Source organism: Muntiacus reevesi, chromosome 17 (genome assembly GCF_963930625.1).
Source record: "Muntiacus reevesi chromosome 17, mMunRee1.1, whole genome shotgun sequence".
NCBI lineage: Eukaryota > Metazoa > Chordata > Mammalia > Artiodactyla > Cervidae > Muntiacus > Muntiacus reevesi.
In genome coordinates, this window is record NC_089265.1 from 57,419,105 (window position 1) to 57,430,284 (window position 11,180).

At 41.9% G+C, this 11,180-nt stretch overlaps 1 protein-coding gene across 4 annotated transcripts in view; it reads right to left on the minus strand.

The window, feature by feature from the left end:
- ZBTB5 (zinc finger and BTB domain containing 5) overlaps positions 1 to 7,955 on the minus strand; it is a 36,136-nt gene extending 28,181 nt beyond the window's left edge. For all 4 annotated transcript variants that reach the window (XR_010659491.1, XR_010659490.1, XM_065907731.1 and 1 more), the window contains exon 1: positions 7,764 to 7,955. The gene's annotated coding sequence lies outside the window, so the exon portion shown is untranslated. The remainder of the gene's footprint in view (positions 1 to 7,763) is intronic.
- Between the last annotated feature and the right edge of the window lie 3,225 nt (positions 7,956 to 11,180).

Below are 11,180 nucleotides of genomic sequence, written 5' to 3' on the forward strand. Positions count from 1 at the left end.
ACATTTTCTTGAAAATGAAATGAGCCTGTTATTTCAAGTAAAACCATCTACAGTATTTGCTGCCTATGATAAAATTTGAGCTTTCAGGTGGAATACAAACCTTTTGGAAAATTTGTGTTTGCCACTATAGGCTTCAAAGCAACCCAAAACTCAAAGTCTTCTGACAAGAACATTGGTAATGTTAATGTCATGTGATTTTTAAATTACTGTATAAAAAATAAAATAAAATAAAATACTGTATAATAAGTGTGTCAACATTTGGAAGATCTGCATAACTCAGTGAAACAATATTTTCCAAACATTCAATGTTGTAATCATATTACAAAATAACATATGGGTAAAAAAATTCAAAGTGCAAGATATAAACTAATATATTTTAATGCAACAATATGATATGGCTTCACATCCCACAGCAACTAACCACTTAAGAAAATTACATCTGTCAAGTTTGCTACAGTATCATAAGAGAATATCCAAATTTATCTGAAAAAGCTACTAAAATACTCTTCCTTACAACTACACATTTGTGAGATGCTGAATTTTCTTTTAGGCTTTAATCCAGAGTATAACACAAGGGACTTCCTTGGCAGTCCAGTGGTGAAGACTCTGCGCCCCCAAGGCAGGGGCACAGGTTTGATCCCTGACTGGGAACTAAGGTCCTGCGTGCCGCACGGTGCAGCCAAAAATAAAAACAAAGAAGAATATGTCATAACAAGTAGAGTATTAGAAACAAGTATGAGACTCCACCTGTCTTCTATTAGACATTAAAGAGATTTGCAAAAAATGTAAATCACTGCCATTCCAAGCATTCTTGGTGCCTACAACTTGGTTTCAAATACAATTCTCTAAAAAAAGAAACCAGGGCTCCTTGAAGAAGTGGATAGTTCTAGGACTGGGGCAGGAAATACACAAAATAGGCCTGCAGCATCTCACAGTACTAGTGTAAGAAAGTGCTTCAAACAAACAAACATGATAATGGAAGTAGGTGAAAGCGCTTACCCAACAGGAGGAAGAGCTCTCAAAGATCAAAGCTGGAACAACTGAACAAACAAGAGATCTCGCAACAGAAGATTGACAGGAGGCGAACAACTAAGAAAGCCTGAATGAAGAGTGGACTTTAATGAATAATAATGTATTGATAGTGGTTCATTAATTATAACCAATGTACCATACTAATGTCAGATGTTAATAATAGGGAAACAGGGTGTGGGTTTCTATTTATGGGGACTCTGCACTATCTTCACATTCTATACATCGAAAACTGTGCTAAAAAATAAATTTTTTTTTTTTAAATGCCACTCTTTTCACTAGATATTTGTTTTGGAAACAGTTTTCATAAAAATATGTTATTTATGTTAACATGTAATGGGTTTATTATTTTTAATGAATACTTAAAATTTTCCCTCACTATTACTTTCTACTATGTTAAATATCATAGCTATAACTCACAAACTCTTTGGAGTCATCAACACTTTTTAAACGTGTAGAGGAATTCTAAGGAATTCAAAAAGTTTGAAGTATCACTGAAAAAGGTTAAGTTTCACATATATGGAAAATGCATTTATGTGGAATCTCACTTTAAAAAATAGGATAAATGGAACTTTGTGTAAAGGTAGCCCTCAATTTATACATACACTGTGCTACTCAAATTTACAAAATAAACCACTTAGCATTTTCTCAGCAATATTACCTTCCAAGATCACTCATGAAGTATGCCTTTGAACCTGCTATGATGGCAGCAAACAGTCAAAGCGCCCGAGCAAATTAAGTAACACTGCACCACACTTAGCGCTACACCTCAGTCAGCTGGAGGAAGGGCAGAATGCCTACCAAGAGCCGGTCCTGGAGGCACTTCACACATATTCTCTCTTATGAATGGGTGGTCAAGCAGTGACCAATACCCCCATGTCTAGGGCCAACATCACCTGACGAGTGCAGTCAGTGAAGGAAAAGAGGTATGACCCTTGGTCCAACCACAAAACCTCAGCCCCCAAGAAGACACGGGCCCAGTGGCTGATAAGAGAATATCCAGAGGGGAGAGAGTACACAATTATTAATACTAGTGTGACACACTAGTATAGTAATGCTCCAGATTCTCCAAGCCAGGCTTCAACAGTATGTGAACCGTGAACTTCCAGATGTTCAAGTTGGTTTTAGAAAAGGCAGAGGAACCAGAGATCAAATTGCCAACAACTGCTGAATCATCGAAAAAGCAAGAGAGTTCCAGAAAAACATCTATTTCTGCTTTACTGACTATGCTAAATCCTTTGCCTGGATCACCACAAACTATGGAAAATTCTGAAAGAGATGGGAATACCAGACCACCTGAGCTGACTCTTGAGAAACCTATATGCAGGTCAGGAAGCAACAGTTAGAACTGGACATGGAACAACAGACTGGTTCCAAATCAGGAAAGGAGTATGTCAAGGCTGTATATTTTCACCCTGCTTATTTAACTTATATGCAGAGTACACCATGAGAAGTGTTGGGCTGGATGAAGCACAAGCTGGAACCAAGATTGCCAAGAGATATATTAATAACCTCAGATACTCAGATGACACCACCCTTACAGCAGAAAGCAAAAAAGAACTAAAGAGCCTCTTGATGAAAGTGCAAGAGTAGAGTGAAAAAGTTGGCTTAACGCTCAATGTTCACAAAACTAAGATCACTGCATCTGGTCCCATCACTTCATTGCAAATAGATGCGGAAATAGTGGAACAGTAACAGCCTTTATTTTTGGGGGCTCCAAAATCACTGTAGATGGTGACTGCAGCCATGAAATGAAAAGATACTTGCTCCTTGGAAGAAAAGTTATGACCAACCTAGACAGCATATTAAAAAGCAGAGACATTACTTTGCCAACAAAGGTCCATCTAGTCAAGGTTATGGTTTTTCAGTAGTCATGTACGGATGTGAGAGTTGGATTATAAAGAAAGCTAAGTGCTGAAGAATTAATGCTTTTGAATTGCAGTGTTGGAGAAGACTCTTGAGAGTCCCCTGGACTGCAAGGAGATCCAACCAGTCCATCCTAAAGGAAATCAGTACTGGGTGTTCATTGGAAGGACTGATGTTGCAGCTGAAACTCCAATACCTTGGCCACCTGATGTGGAAAACTGACTTATTTGAAAAGACTCTGATGCTGGGAAAGATTGAAGGTGGGAGGAGAAGGGGACGACAGAGGATGAGATGGTTGGATGGCATCACCGACTAAATGGACATGAGTTTGAGTAGACTCCGGGAGTTGGTGATGGACAGGGAAGTCTAGCATGCTGCAGTTCATGGGATCGCAAAGAGTTGGATGCAACTGAGCAACTGAACTGAACTGAATTGACTGTGAGCAAAGGTTAGGAATAAGGATTAGGAGATTGGAGGGATGAAGCTGAAAAGCAAGGTCAGAGTCAAGAATTGGAAGTTGAGTGAAAAGAAAGGTGTGTAAAATAACAGCTAAGGAGTGAAAATTAGAGTAAGGGTTGTGAAAGAGCGGGGAGCCTGGGCTGCTCTTCTTTTCCTCAAATCCTCCTTTACTGCCAATACGACACTCTGCCAGCACCAAAGACCACAGTGCCAAGCCTTCACCACTGCCAACAGACCCTCATGTGGAAGGTCAGCGGGATGCAAGATAAGCTTTTTCTTCTCCTTCCACTGCTCCTTGCCTCTGGCTCCTCCCAACCCTGCCCTCCAAGAGGCTGGTGCCAAACAAGAATCAGAGAGCATTAGCTTTGGGGGGAAGGGGGGGCTGAGTGATAGAATGCATTCCTCGTGGCAGGAACACCTGCTAAAAGGGGAAGATCTTGATCTGCCTAAACCTGTCAGGGAGATGGTCAGCCAAGATGGTGGCCCACCAGCAGGATGTTGTCTGAAAGATGGGTATGCCCAAGACAGGACAGAGTCTGATAGTACTGCACTTCAACTTCAAAATAATTTACAGCAAACTTCGCTGCTTTATCCTGTTCAGAACTTTACACCTGCACTGTATTGTCCCAGAAATGTTCCTTTCTCAGGTGCTGCATTTTCCTAAAACTTACAATGACTAGCCAGCCAACTGATCATCCAGATAAAAGAACATCTGTAGCCACTTAACACTCAAACGATGGTACAAACTTCACAAAGGTATGCAAAAATCTATAGAAACCATTCATCAGTGGCTTCTTTTAGCTGCTTGTATATTTGAGACTATATTTTAACATTTTTAAGAAGTCTAAATATATTTTCTATTATTTAGAAAATGTTGCCTGACGCCCATTTGAGTTGCCCTTGCCACACACAACCTTTTCAGCAATTTTTACAAACAGCCCTTATTGCCTTTTACCCCTGACAGATCAAGATACATATTTCTTAAGAAAAAAAACTAAACTTTTATCAAGAAGAAAGCCATTCTGAAGCACTAGAGACACTATTATTGATGGTGCCTTTTCAGGAAGAAGATGAAAAATGGATTTAATTCATTTCTTATACCAAGTTTACTTTCAAAGCAGTATATCCCTTCACTTCTGAATTATTTATCAAATCAAGAGTATTCAGCAAGCAACTGATACTTCACCTGCTGAGCTGCTTTTAACATTCTATTCAAAATAAAATACGTATGTTACTAAATGTGCTTAGATTTTTCTATTATCTGCGATTCTTCTGAAAACTGAACCCCAAACAGTGCGTTTTCTTCTCCCGTATTCCTTTCGCCGATCCTCTCTGCAGTAGAGACGAAAATGGAAGGACTACAAAATTGAAGGTCTTGCATTTTTAAAGAAAGACAGCTGAGTGGATTTTAAATTATAACTCACTAATTAAGATGTATTGAAAAATCAATTACACCAAGTTAACAACGTCTTGTATAGAAGAAAGGGGGAGCGATTCACCCTGATTATTTTAAACTTTTAAGCAGGAAATAAAGCATTTGTAAACAGTTATCAAGTACACAAAGTAACAAAGCACCAAGCATAGTCTCCAAAGAGCAGACCCAGCACTCAACCATCCTTTAAAATGTGTCTAAGAAACAATCAGTTTGCTAATTTCCATCTATATAAGGAAAAATATTACTTCCAATGCGATTCTTTTCAGTAACAAACTTTCTTCTAAGTGCTAAGGCAGATTTGGAAAATTAATTGGTTACAATTAACATGGAATTAATTGGATACAAAAGTCTTTTAAAAGTACCATGTTTCATTAAATCTAGGATGACGTGCTTATAAAGGGCAACACTCCTTCATGTAACACTGGGGGGGAAGCGCTGCCAATGAAACTATGGCACAGTGCTCACTGATGGCACTCCACCCCCACCCCCTGGGTAATCAGCATCAAAATGTGAACAGAATGCGGTTTAGAATCAAGGAAATACTGGAACCTTAAGCATATCATTCAGATATGTGAGAATATCACAAGGGAAATTATCTACAGATAAAATAATCTTAGATACTAAAACAGTAATCTATCTATATTACAATAAAATATCAGTACTCTAACACAATTCCTAATCCATTTGAGCTGTCAGAAAGGTAACTCAAAGCTTTTAATAGATGTATAATTAGTCAAATGCAAGGCACCTCCTAAAATTGGAATCTGGAGATTAAAAGCCACTATTCAGTGATGGAAATGATGAAAACAACTGTAAGAGCAATAGTGAACTCAGAAACAGCTGGTCTTTTAGCCTGAGTTCACTTTATATTTAGACAAAAGGTGCCTTGTAGAGTTACATTCCATCCCACCTGCTACACTCATAAAATCTGGCTCTACTGGACAGCATCCATATTTGAGAAATGTTAAATACGGTTAAAAAAAAAAAAAAAGGAACTCATGTTCTTAAAACTGACAGACAGGAAAAGTATTTGTTTACAATAGATTTATATTTTAAAAAACAAAGCCTGAAGACTAACATGGAATCAATACCTTGAGCTTTTCTTTCCCCATTCCAAAGAGAATCTGAGGCAGATTCAAGATTCTGTACAGCATTAGAGCAAATTTTGTCATTTCTCACTGTACATAAGATATTTTTAAGTCTTGCCCATACTAAAGAACTCCAATTCAACATAATTCACGCTAAGTACTTTAAATACTAAACATGCATTCTGTACCCAAGTATTTTTTTAATGACTTCAAGTTCTCGTGGTAGTCTTAAGACAAAGCCTCTTTTGAGAGCACTGACCCCTAGGTTTAGCAAAACACCCCACTCTAAAATGCTTTTCTTCCAAATCTGATCACTTTCAGAATTTTGCTAGACACCTTAAATAGCCAGAATACAGCCTGCCAGTATCCCCAGCTAACCATGTTTTGACACAAATTTTAGGAGTGAAAAAGGAAAGCAAGAAAACATGTTGATTTCAGGACTCTAAAAGTCCTGGTTCGTTTAATTTAGCAAAACACAAGAGCCCAGAACAAGCCCTCAACCAGTTAAGTCTTACCTGGCAGGTCACCAAGCCAACAGTGGCGGCAAAGCCAGTCTTCCCAAATTTCCTGGGATTTCCAGACCAGACTAAAGCAGTAGGAGGCGACCTTCCCTTGGTTTAGGGGCTTTTTTCTAAAATCCTCTCTCTCTCCTCTCTCCACCTGGTCTCTTTCTCTCTCTGCTAATCTTTTAGCTTATCACGCTCACCACGGAAATCACAAAAACAGAATGCAGTTTCTCCAGAAAACAATGAGACACCTAACCCACCTTCTTTAAATTAATCTAAATCACAACAGACAGTACAAGGATAACAAATCATCAGTGATGTCTAAGGCACAGCATTCTCTTCAGTCTCTAAAGAAAGATCCCAATGTACGTAATATCTTCTACCTACTACAACTGAAAGGTATATGAACATATTTTGGAAATATTTTTGCTTCAATTCTTGAAGGTGAGGGGTTTCTTACTTCCATTCATTAAAATTAACCAGGATTCAAGCATACTACTTAGTACTCAATTTACCTATATTTTTTTTCCTCCAAATTATTTACAATTTGGGTCCTATTCAGAAATTTGCTTCCACAGTACCCTCCACGATGCCAGAAGGCAGACTGACTTAATGACAAAGGACTTTCTCTCGAAGGAAAAAACCTAACCTTCGACCCCCCTTTAATTTACTGCCTAATGTTAGTCTCTAAGTAGTATAAATCTTTATGTCCTCCAAACGAGGGGAGGAGGGGGCAAGGCTGTTCTTGCCACTGAATTCCCCACAGCTCCTAGCACGAAGCCTGGAAGCAGAGGCCGTCCAATAAATGCCTATAAACACTTTAGTCTTCTGATAAGTTGGGGCATTCCAAAACACTAACTCCACCCGTGCAGGGTCAGCCTCGGGTTCCCGATTCCAGACCGCCTTGGCCTTGCTCTGATGAAATGAAACCTCGTCGCTCAAACAGACCCAGGATGGGGGCAAGGGAGCCACCCGACCCCATCCCGCAGATCTATTCACCTCGCCAGGCTGTTGGTCGCAAGCCGGTCCCCCCCGAGCCCAGTAACCAACGTCGCCCGCCGGCAGATGCAAGTGGGCAAGAACCCCCGCCCCACCCTGCGGACAGACAGCCTGGCGTCGGGACACCGGGGACGCCTGCGCAGAACACGCCTCCCACTAGCCTGGCCCCTCCGCTCCGAGGGTTAACAATACTCCCTCAGAAAGACAGACAGGGTGGGCGGGGGTGGGGTGTGGAGGGCAACCGGTACGCGTCTGCGCGCGTCCGGACGCCAGGACGAGACCCCGCTCGCGCCGCCCACCCAGCACCCCCAGAGATCAACCGTCTCCACGTGAGCGCGCCCACGCGCGCCGCCACCGCTCGCCTTGACAGGGTCGCCTCACCTGAGCCGGGCTCCGCCCCCCTTCTCGAAGGAGGAGGCGGTGACCCTTCTCCGATCCCTCCCGACAGTGTCGGAGGAGGTGGAAACCTCCAGGCTGGCGCCTCCGTGATGGGATTCCTCCCTTTTCCGCCCACCCCGCCTCCAGTGCCTCAGCTCCTCCAGCCCGTTCGCCACCGCACTCTGAGAACGCCGCGGCGGCTGCCCACAGCAAACGGAAGTGACGCGACACGACTCGCTCACTCCGAGGCTTTGCTCCGCCTCCCCGCCGAGCTGCAACCAATCAGACGGGGAGAGGGCGGGGCAGCGGCAGCAGTGCAGCCAGTCGACGCTCCGAGTCCGGAGGAATTTACTCTGGAACGCTGACCAATCCCGGGTCCCGGGAGCCTCGCTGTGTTTACTACAGACCGAATCCGTGAGCCCCGCGACCAATAACCGTTTGCCTTACAACACGTAGAACTGTTATCAAACGCCTTTTAAGGCGGTATTTATCACCAAGCTGCTCTAGGTTTGGACTACAGAAAAGCGACTGTGTGCCGAAGCATATCGAGAACCGTGGTGGTGGAGGCCAGCAGGCTTTCCGCCGAACCCCACCAATCCCAGCCACTACTGCCTGATACCTGAGCCAGGTGTGAGCAGAGCCCGCGAGGTAACGGGTCCCCAGGATTCCTCCGTCCTCACGGCGCCCGGCTCCCTCTTTGGTGATCCCGGGCTCCCACTCTGCTGCGAACTCCCTTCGCGGGGCTCACACAGTCACCGGGGCCGAGGTTGAGATCCCACCTCGTAGATTTTGGAATAAAATAAGTTCCAAGAAACTGTTTAGGTTGAACTAAGCCAAAATCCAGGTTAAAGACGTTGAACTGAAAATGGGACGGATCCATCTGACCGCAGTTGAGTCCGACACAGTCCCACAGGCAATCCCGGTATTATTTTTAAAAGGGAACATCCCACTTCAGCACTTAACATCCAGTTATCATTACATCTGATCCATCCCTTCAGATCATATGCGTTTTTAATGTTGCTTTTGGTGTGTTCCCCCCCCCCCCTCTTTGAGGCCTCAAATGAAATCTGATGGTAAATTGTATTCGTTAAGATTCTCTGACATTTTATAGCCCTTGCATGTATTTTACTGCCAGATTGGGCAGCTTCAGGGAAAAGAAGGTGGGGGGGGGGCGGATGCTGACAATAAGCCAGTCCTTTCACATGTGTGATCCTTAGAGACATATTATCAGCTAGATGTTGTTTCAGACTTACAGACTGGCAAAAAATTTAAAAGATTCGTATGTTCAATTCTCAGAAGAGTGTGAGAAAAAAGTCCCATCCTATATTGCAGTTGGGAGTATCATTGCTACTTCCTGAGGATAACGTGGTATCTTCAAATTTTAAATTGTATGTTCATTCTCTTCTAGCTGGCAATTCCTTTCTAGAAATTCTCCTTAAATAAACAAATGTGGAAAAGTATGTACGAGATTGTTGAGCACAGCTTTATTAGTGGCAGACACAAGGAAACGTGAATGTGCATCTATAGAGGATTATAATGCATGGATACACTGTATCCACTGTACATGTAACCTGACTCCTTTATCACTAATGACCTCATATACATACAAAACAAAACCAGTAAAAACCTGTGTGTGGATGTACACATAAAAGCTGGTAAATGTATGGATGAGTATGAAAGAATACCATTAAACTGTTCATAAAAATTACCTGAAGGTAATGAAATGAAGTTGGGAAGGTGATAAGGAAATATTTTAAGAAGGCCTTATTAATTTTTTGCCTTTGCATACATCTGTATCAATTTAATTTTAAAATGAGCTTTATTATTTTAATAGTACTTACGAAAACCAGGAATTTTAGATTGAATTTTCAACTCATTGATAAAATTATTCCTAAATTAAGCTATAAATTTCCCAAGAAAAGTATAATTAAGATACTTTTGGAAGCTAGACATTGATTCTAAATTCATAAGAGACGCTAATACTACAAAAATAGCCAAAAAAAATCTGGGGGAAATTAACAAGGCAGCCATTGTTGTTGTTTAGCTGCTTAGTCTGTCCAACTCATGGAAACCCCATGGACTGCAGCACACCAGGCTTCCCTGTCCTTCACCATCTCCCGGAGTTTCCTCAAACTCATGTCCATTGAGTCAGTGATGCAATCTAACCAGTCTCCCCCTTCTTCTCTGTCTCCCCTGCTGTCCCCCCTTCTCCTGCCCTCAATCTTTCCCAGCATCAGGGTCTTTTCCAATGAGTCAGCTTGTTGAATCAGGTGGCCAAAGGATTGGAGCTTCAGCATCAACGTTTCCAATAAATAGTCAGGGTTGGTTTCCTTTAGGATTGACTGGTTTGATCTCTTTGCTATCCAAGGAACTTTTAGAAGTCTTCTCCATAACCACAGTTTGAAAGCATTAACTCTTTGGCACTCAGCCTTTATGGTCTAACTTTAACATCCGTACATGACTACTGGAAAAACCATATTGACTATACGGACCGTGGTCAGCAAAGTGATGTCTCTGCTTTTTAATAAGCTATCTAGGTTTGTTGTAGCTTTTCTTCCAAGGAGCAAGTATCTTTTAATTTCGTGGCTGCAGTCACTGTCCACAGTGATTTTGGAGCCCAAAAAATAAGATATGCCACTCTTTCCAGTTTTTCCTCATCTATTTGCCATGAAGTGATGGGACTGGATATCATGATCTTAGTTCTTTGAATGTTGAGCTTTAAGTCAGCTTTTTCACTCTCCCTTTTCACCCTCATCAAGAGGCTTTTTAGTTCCTCTTCACTTTCTGCCATTAAAGTGGTATATCATCAGCATATATGAGGTTGTTGGTATTTCTCCCAGCAATCTTGATTCCAGCTTGTGATTCATCTAGCCCAGTATTTCACGTGATGTAGTTTAATATAAGTTAAATAAACAGGGTGACAATATACAGCCTTAATGTACTCCTTTCCCAATTTTGAACCAGTTGGTTGTTCCATGTCTGGTTCTAACAGTTGCTTCTTGACCAGCATACAGGTTTCTCAGGGGACAGGTAAGGTGGTCTGGTATTCCCACAGTTACAAGTATATTTTGTAATTCTTTATTATGTATTTTTTTTAAAAGATGGGAGGTGGAGATTCTGGGAAGATGGGAGAGTAGAAAGCACCAAGAATCTGTCTTTCTATCCAGATAATAACTACACTGGCAGAATCTGTTTGGTTTAACTATTTTGGAGCTCTGAAGTCTATTGAAGGTTTGTGACTTCGAGGGGAAGGCTTGGACGGCAAATTGCAGTTGATTTTGGCCAAGTCAGCTCCCCATGGAGTAGGAGATGCTGACCCCCTGCCTTTCAGTAGTTTGGCAGGCAGCTGTGCATAGGTGCCTGGAGGGACCTGCACCACTTATAGAGCCAGGACGGGCAGAAAGGACCCCGTCCTCCAAA